General features: G+C 52.7%; 1 long non-coding RNA gene across 1 annotated transcript; it reads left to right on the top strand.

Annotated features, from left to right (window-relative positions):
* Window positions 1-520: 520 nt before the first annotated feature.
* On the top strand, window positions 521-7,346 carry LOC138065448 (uncharacterized). Its single transcript, XR_011138515.1, has 2 exons — window positions 521-747; window positions 5,633-7,346. It is a non-coding gene; the product is annotated as an uncharacterized lncRNA (long non-coding RNA).
* The last annotated feature ends 1,475 nt before the right edge of the window (window positions 7,347-8,821 follow it).

Raw genomic sequence — 8,821 nt, 5'->3', positions numbered from 1 at the left:
GTGGCTGTGAGGGAGGAAGGTGTGAGAAGGGCGAGGAGACGCGCGTGGAGGGAGTTCTAGGTGTAGAGGTGCTCCCGTAGGTGGGGAGCAGTAGCTGCTGGGGAGCAGTTTTGTCTCAGGGTTGTCTCTGGATTCTGCTGGGTGGCTTTGAAGAGGGGGTCAGGAGGCGCTGGAAGAGTTTGCCTCAACGGGTACTTGTGGAAGGTATTTTGGGAAGTCGGCTACGTGACGAGAGACATGAAGACACGGCTGCAAGAACTGCTTGGATGTAACCGTGTATCAGGAGGCAATGTGAAACGCGCCTGGGTCGCGTGGATTTGGGGAAGTGTCTGGTTGAGCGGATGTGGGGTTGAGGCTAGGTTTTGTATCAGCAAAAATGCCGGTACAAACAGGCTGACCGCATCTGGCTGTCGGGCATGATAAGTAACTAATGTTAGCAACCTATAAGGAGCTTGGCTGTTGCAATATGTATGAGCTAATTAACTCTATTATATAAGTCATGAAAATGTGCAAATAAACTGAGGCTTGTGATCATCATCGGATGAGCATGTCTCCCGTTGCTTCCGACAAATGGTGACCCCGACGTGATCCACGGCGGAGCAACGAGGTGGGCAGGTCCTTTGCAGCGAGGACGGCTAAAACACAGCGAAGAAAACTGTGTCGAGCCCCGGGCGTTCGCATCGGCGTACCCGGCTGATACGCGCTGCCGAGACCTTGGAGAGCTGCAACAGCGCTGACGTGAATCAGGTATGCAGAGGCAAGCAGCGTATAACCTTTTTACCAGCTTCCTGCAAAAGAGGCAAGTTAAGGGGCTGGACCTCCAAAAAGAGCTTCCTGGTTTACTGGCCTACGGACACTCCCAGGGCTGTTTTCTGAATCCTCATACAGTCCATGAGTTGTCCGAGTGGCGTAAGCTGGGTGATAAGCTCTGGGAGGCTGCGATTGATGGAGATAAGTTGGCCAAAAAGTTGGGTAAAACCTGGAGGGCCGTCCATAATGAGTTGCTGCAGTACCAGGCTGAGCAGCGGGCGGCAGAGCAGGTCTCTGCCGCACATGAAAAAAATAAGACTTATGGCACGGATTGGCCACGAGATATTCCCTTACCCCCGAGTACGTCTACTGTCTATTTACCCCCTCCCCTTCCCCCCCCTCCCTCCCCTCCTTCTCCTCCTCCTGGCGAGTCGGCTCCTGCGGGCTCGGCCCCTGACGAGAATGCGGCTTCGGCCCCCCCTCCCCCGGAGCCGCCCCCGGGGGCGGAAGCCGACTTGGCTGATGCCATGGCTAAGGACCGTCGGGAGGCCTGGGCTGCGCTCGCCAGGGAGAGTCTGGAACGGGGGGACGCGGATGTGCTGCAGGCGGCGGAGCAGCTTGCCTGCCCCGTCGCCTTCCAGGCTGCTCCGGGGGGCGGCGTGCAGGCAGTGATAACCGCCCTAGATTGGAAACTTTTGTCGCAATTGCGGGCGACTGTCAGTCAGTTTGGGGCCCACAGTGAACCAGTGAGGCAAATGCTTGACTACCTTTGGAGCACGCAGATACTTCTGCCCGCGGATTGCAGAGGGATAATTCGGTTGATTTTTACTCAGCATCAACAATTGTTGTTTAATGCCCATTGGCAGAGCTTGGTTCACGAGTCGGTGGCTTGCCAACGACAGCCGGGCGACCCCTTACACGGCGTGACGGTGGAGGAACTTATGGGCATCGGCCCATTCCTCCGCACCGAGGCGCAGGCCCTGCTGGGCCCCGATAAGTTACGGGAGGCGATGCAGTTGGTGCGCCGTGCCATTGATCGTGTTAAGGAGCCCGGTGGTGTACCAGTGTACATGGGCATTAAACAAGGTAGAGACGAGACGTTTGGAGCCTTTATCGATAAGGCTGCAGCAGCTATAGAGAGAGCTGGGGTTCCTGAGTACATGCGGGGCGCCTTGCTGAAGCAGTGCGCCCTACAAAATTGTAATACTACTACTCGTAACATTCTGAGCACCCTCAGTGCCAATTGGACGATTGAGGAGGCATTGGAAAGGTTGGCCCAGGTACCTATTGGACCCCAGGCCCTGGTAGTGGAAGCCATTAAGCAACTAGGTGTCGGGTTACAGGAACAGGCTAGGACGTCTCAGACGCAGGTCTTAGCAGCTCTTGCACCTCTCCAAGCGTCAGTGGCCACCCGGCAGAATGTGGGGCGAAGTTTCCCCCGAGTGAAATGCTACCGTTGCGGACTCCCGGGTCATGTCCGGAAGGAATGTACCGCGTCTGGTGTCTGGTGTGCTAGATGTCGTTCAGACAGCCACAACATTGGTGCTTGCCGTCGCCGTTCGGGAAACTTCAGTGGGAGCGCGAGTCGGAACAGCCGCGCACAGACACAAGTAGCTGTTACACAACTTCCCAGCTCAGACCAGCAACAAGAGGGAGTCTCGGACTTGACCTGGCATCCGCTGTAGACGTTACCCTCCTGACCACTCAGCCCCATCGCATTCCTACTGGGGTGTACGGTCCTGTCATGATTCAAAACAAGTCTGTGGGGGCATTGTTGCTCGGCAGATCATCAGCATCAATGTTGGGACTCTTTGTTCTACCTGGCGTCATTGACGCTGATTATACCGGAGAAATAATGATAATGCTGCACACTCCTTTTCCACCCATACGGATAACCAAAGGACAACGTATTGCTCAATTAATCCCGTTGGAACAACTTACAAAGGAAATACCCTCGTTAGTCAACAAGGACCGGGGGGGACAAGGATTCGGTTCCTCCGGGGGACTGACTCTCCTGACCTTGACTCTAAATGATCGACCTAGACATAAAGTTGAACTTGCCTATAATGATCAACAAGTGACTCTTATGGCTCTTTTGGATACTGGCGCAGACTCTAGCATAATCGCCCCGTCACAGTGGCCCCAGGGATGGCCCCTGTTTCCATCAAACACTACGGTCACCGGAGTTGGGGGCATGACGTTTGCGCAACGAACACCTACATTGAAAGTAAAACTAGAGGGGCGACAAGTTTCTGCTGTGTTTTCTGTGGTACAACTACCACCAACAGTGCAGTGCCTAATCGGCAGAGATATACTCGCTCAATTAGGGGTTGTGCTCACGAATGAACACCCTTTAGCCTTTTAGCCATTGCTTGGACTTTCCCAATTCCCATTACCTGGACTACCAACACACCGGTATGGGTTAAGCAATGGCCACTAAAACGGGAAAGTCTGTTTCATGCTCATCAATTAGTAAACGAGCAATTCCAACAAGGCCATTTACGTCTATCCACTAGTCCATGGAACTCCCCAATATTTGTCATAAAGAAGAAATCGGGCAAATATCGACTGCTACATGATTTGAGGGAAATCAACAAGCAAATGGAGCCCATGGGTGCCTTACAACCAGGGTTGCCTAACCCAGCCATGATTCCTGAACATTGGTCCCTGCTGATCATCGATTTGAAGGACTGCTTCTTTACCATCGACCTGCACCCTCAGGATCGGAAGCGATTTGCGTTCACTTTGCCCTCCCTCAACAGAGAGGGTCCAGATCAACGGTTTGAATGGACAGTGTTGCCACAGGTCATGCGTAATAGCCCTACGTTATGTCAGCTGTATGTAGCTGCGGCATTGCAGCCTCTACGTGAGCAATGGAAACATGTCGTAATATATCATTATATGGATGATATATTATTTGCCCAAGCTACTCCTTTTTCTGACAGCCAAATTGAGCATGTTCAGCAGGTGTTGCAATGCTCTAATCTGGTGATCTCTCCAGACAAGGTTCAACAAGTATCACCATGGAAGTACCTAGGTTGGGTACTTACTGATAAAACTGTTTCCCCTCAGAAGCTGCAATTACAATCACGGCTGCGGACCCTTAATGATGCGCAGAAATTTTTGGGAGACCTGCAGTGGCTGCGGCCCATAGTGGGCATCCCAAATGAATTGCTGGAGGGACTCCGCCCGCTTCTGAGGGGCACGGACCCTACGACAAAACTCAACATCACTTCGCATCAAAGAAACCTTATACAACAGATTGTAGACCGTGCGCTTGTGGGACATGTACACCGCCTTAATGCTACCGTCCCGGTTGATCTTGCTGTATGGCTGGGGCACCGATACCTAATCGGGGCTCTAGTGCAACTAAGGGGCACCGGAGAGTTGGGTATCCTCGAGTGGGTGTCCCCTGCTTTACAGCAGATTAAAACCTTAGTACAACAAGTAGAGGTTTTGGCAGATTTGATAAAACGAGGAAGGGAAAGAATCTTACAAGTTCAAGGTTGTGAGCCTTCTACGATATATCTACCCATGCGAACGAAAGACTCCTTACGATGGTATTTGCAGAATAGTGAACATTTACAAGAAGCACTGCTTGGTGCCGGTTCCGTGATTAAAACTAATAGCTTTAAATCTCCATTATTACGATGGATCGGACAATGGAACTGGATGACATGCCCCAAGAGAGAGAGGAACCCTATAAAGGACGCTATAACAGTATATACTGACGCAGGGCGAAAATCGCGTCGGGCCGCCGTCACCTGGCAGGACAATAGTGTTTGGCAACAGACATTGCTCAATGCTACACCAGCAGATACGCTCCAAACCATGGAGTTGTCTGCTGTGGTTTGGGCACTGCTACACTTGCTAGGGCCCCTTAACATTGTCACTGACTCACTCTATGTGGCTGGTGTGGTTGAGCGCATCGAGGATGCCCTGGTTAAGGATGTCAAAAATGAACGCCTCCTTGCGCTCTTACATCAGCTAAGACGAGCGGTAAAACTTAGGGAACACCCATATTGCATTATTCATGTTCGTAGTCACAAATGGAATATTGGTCTTGGCGCGGGCAATGCCAGGGCAGACAAATTGGTCTCTCTCTCGGCAACCGCCCCCGTGGCCAAGACCACTTTGGCTAGGGAGACTCACTCCATATTTCACCAGAATGCTAAAGGTCTCTGCCGAGAGTTTGGCATAACGCATACAGAGGCTCGCGGCATAGTCCGCGCATGTCCCATCTGCAGTGACCACAATGGCGGTTGCGGCTTAGGTTTAGGGGTCAATCCCAGAGGACTCTCCTCGAATGAGTTGTGGCAAATGGATGTCACACACATCCCCACTTTTGGGCGCCTAAAATATGTGCATGTGTCTATTGACACCTATAGTAAGTTCATCTGGGCAACAGCCCAGGTGGGGGAGAGAGCCTTGCATGTTGAACGACATTTACTTGGTTGTTTTGCTGTTATGGGTGTACCGCAACAACTAAAAACAGATAATGGGCCTGCGTACACCAGTCGTAGAATTGAAAAGTTTTTAGCAACGTGGGGGGTTCGCCACATTACGGGCATTCCCCACTCCCCTACGGGGCAAGCTATCGTGGAGCGGGCACACAATACCCTGAAACAACATTTAAAGCATCACGAGGGAATCGCTGACCCACATTCTCGACTGCTGAAAACCCTTTTCGTCCTAAACCACCTATGTGTATTCGGCGAGGCGCGTCATCCGCCCGTTCTTATACACACCGGCACCGTGCCTCGAAGCCGAGATCATAATAATATCTGGGTCCGGTACAAGGATCCGCGAACCGGCTTATGGCAATTGCCTGCAAAGGTTCTGTTTTGGGGAAGGGGCTATCTTTGTGTTTCTGCCCCGACAGGTCCGTTGTGGGTACCTGCGAAGTGGACGAAACCTGCTCTCGATCCTTTCGCTACGGCAGTGTCTGATGCAGCTGACCCTCCAACAGCTAAAGGGTCCGAATAGGGGGAGAGTGCCAATATGGCTTCGCGGTTGTTGCCTTATAACACTGTGCCTTACCAGCTCTGCCTTTTACTTTGCTTCCCCTCCAAATGTGTGGCTAACATGGGCTACGAAAACGCATACCACTTCCTTCTGTCTGGCTTTAGCGTCGGCTACTGACCCTTTTCGCACATGCCTGGTGGGTATACCTGGGTTTAATGTATCCGATTTTGCTACGTTGTCCACCGGCCGATGTGATGGCCAACTTACTGATAGTGAATGTACAGCAAGACTCTTGGCAGCTCTGAACAAAACTATACCGTGGGACCCCCAGGAGATCAGGCTCCTGGGAAGCCGAATGCTAAATAGTTCGGCAAATGAGTCGGGATGCATTGAATTGGGCAACTTTAGGTGGGGTGTGGACGATCCCACGTTTTGGCTTACTCCCAGGAGCTACCCCTTTTGGAATAAAACATACATGTGCGGTCCCTATAGAACCTACGGATGGGGACCGAGAGATGTAAAGGTTTGGGCTAATGACAGTGCAAAAGCATTACCTCGTAATACCTATTTAATTTGTGGGGATCGGGCCTGGCAGGGAATTCCAAGGCATGCCCACGGGGGCCCGTGCTACCTAGGAAAATTGACTCTTTTCATGCCAAATGTTACCGTGATGTCACACCTCTTGTTCAACAAGACTCACCGTGAAAAGAGAACCCTATCTGCACTTACTCCCGACTGCAGCGATCAAGTCGAACTCTGGGTGCCCACAGCTAATTTGTTTGCCTCCATAGTCCCCGGGGTGGGTACTGCTCATGCACTCCGTACTATCAGCAAACTCGCTTGCTGGATGGTGAAACAATCCAACGTGACGACTCAGGTCCTTAGTGAATTGGCACAAGATATGGAGAACCTGCAACATCAGGTCCTCCAGAATAGAGCTGCCATTGATTTTTTGCTATTGGCACACGGCCATGGTTGTACGGAGTTCGAAGGTATGTGCTGCTTCAATCTATCCTCTAATTCTGAGTCTGTTCATAAACAGCTGCAATGGCTCAAAGATCACACCAAGGACATTAAGGTCCTCAATAACCCATTGGACAGCTGGCTCACTTCTCTTGGCATTGGCCCCTGGCTCAAAACCTTGCTCATGTACGGCATAAATGTAGGACTTATGCTGCTGCTGCTTTTGCTGATATTACCTTGCTTAGTTTCCTACCTTCGCAAGCTGTTTTTGCGCTTACTTGCTAAAGTACAGATTAACTATGCCCTACTACAAGAAAGCGGGGGACGTGTGGAAGGTATTTTGGGAAGTCGGCTACGTGACGAGAGACATGAAGACACGGCTGCAAGAACTGCTTGGATGTAACCGTGTATCAGGAGGCAATGTGAAACGCGCCTGGGTCGCGTGGATTTGGGGAAGTGTCTGGTTGAGCGGATGTGGGGTTGAGGCTAGGTTTTGTATCAGCAAAAATGCCGGTACAAACAGGCTGACCGCATCTGGCTGTCGGGCATGATAAGTAACTAATGTTAGCAACCTATAAGGAGCTTGGCTGTTGCAATATGTATGAGCTAATTAACTCTATTATATAAGTCATGAAAATGTGCAAATAAACTGAGGCTTGTGATCATCATCGGATGAGCATGTCTCCCGTTGCTTCCGACAGGTACTGTCCTCTGTGGGTCCTGGAGCTGTCCTCGACGCGTTTTTGTACTGTGTGCCTTTAGGTTACAGGCATGGAACGGATGTCTCTGTCGGAACGCGAAGACATCTTCTCCAAGTTTACCCGAGCCCAGCTGAACTACAGTTCTCCTGAGGCGTCAGGTGAGGCCCGTGTTCATGACGTTCTGTGGCTGCCCAGAAAGGTGGGGGCGGGCTTGTTCAGGGGCCAGCGAGGAACGCCCTCTGCCCTCTCCCCCTTGCAGTCAGCATTTGTGCCTTTGGCCCTGGTGCGCTTCAGCGGAGGCACTCGCTGCTTCCCCCTGCTTCCAGGGGCCTGCTCTGGCTGAGCACCTGCAGGAGGAAGAAATGTGCAACTGGAGGAGACTTTCTCTCCCTGAGTTCCAGTGCCAGCCCCTGCTTTCCAACTGCTTTTCCCTAGGCAGGCTCGTAGTGCCAGCCTGCCAGTGACCGCCTGGATTTTCCTTCCCTAGGCATCCTGAGGCCTGCTGTTTCCCTGGCCCCTCGGCATGCTCTGGGGAAGTTGCTGCGGAAGTACGTCCCCGCATCTGTTCTGAGGAAGGTATGGCCACAGCTGCCGGGAGCTGTGTTTATTTTGCCCCGAGGGGAGGAGTTATTCCTTCCGCTGAGAGCGCGTGCTGCTGCCCACGTGGGGGCTCTTGCTTGGTGTTTGCTGGGGGCAGTCAGCTCTCGGGGAGAGCTGGCTGCTGAAGGTGTGCTGCTCTCGTCTTCCAGATTGATGACAGACAGCCCCTGGACTACTTGTCCGAGCTACGGCCGGTCACCTGCCTCTTTGTCAAGCTGCAGTTTGCTGCCGATGTCAACTTAACGCAGATCTGCAAGGCTATCCAGGACAGCAGCGTGATGATGCTGGAGATCATCCGTCCTCACAAGGGCGAGATCAACAAAATCTCCATGTTTGATAAAGTGAGTGTGGGGGAGGAGCCCACCCCGCAAAAGTGTGGGCAGCAAACGAGAGGGCAGTGGCTCTCTCGGTCTACTGAGCAGCGGGGAAAGGAGAAGCAGCTCTGCCTCGGCGCTGGGATCAGCACCCTCTGGCTGGGGGTTGCCCTGAAGCTCTGCTGCTCTCGGCAGCGGCTCGACTCGCACGGCATGAGCCGTTTGCCGTAGGCGCTGTCCCAAGCTGTGCTGCCGCTGTCCTTGGCAGGGCTGCACGTTCCTGTGCGTGTTTGGACTCCCTGGAGAGAAGCTGCCCGACGAAAGCGTTCACGCCTTGGAAAGCGCTGTTCAAATCTCCAAGGCGTGCTCCTCGAGGCCTAGGAAAATCGAGTGAGTGGGGAGGCGCGTTGCCTGGGACTGCGCGGGGGAAGGAGGGAGGGATGGTTTCTCAGCGAGACGTGCCCTCTAGCTTGGCCTCCTCTGTCCCTGGGAGGAAGGAGACAGTGCCCTGAGAGGTGCCCTTCTTGC

This window comes from Struthio camelus, unplaced genomic scaffold (assembly GCF_040807025.1).
Source record: "Struthio camelus isolate bStrCam1 unplaced genomic scaffold, bStrCam1.hap1 HAP1_SCAFFOLD_61, whole genome shotgun sequence".
Classification (NCBI taxonomy): Eukaryota; Metazoa; Chordata; class Aves; order Struthioniformes; family Struthionidae; genus Struthio; species Struthio camelus.
This window is presented reverse-complemented; position numbering and strand designations above follow the sequence as displayed.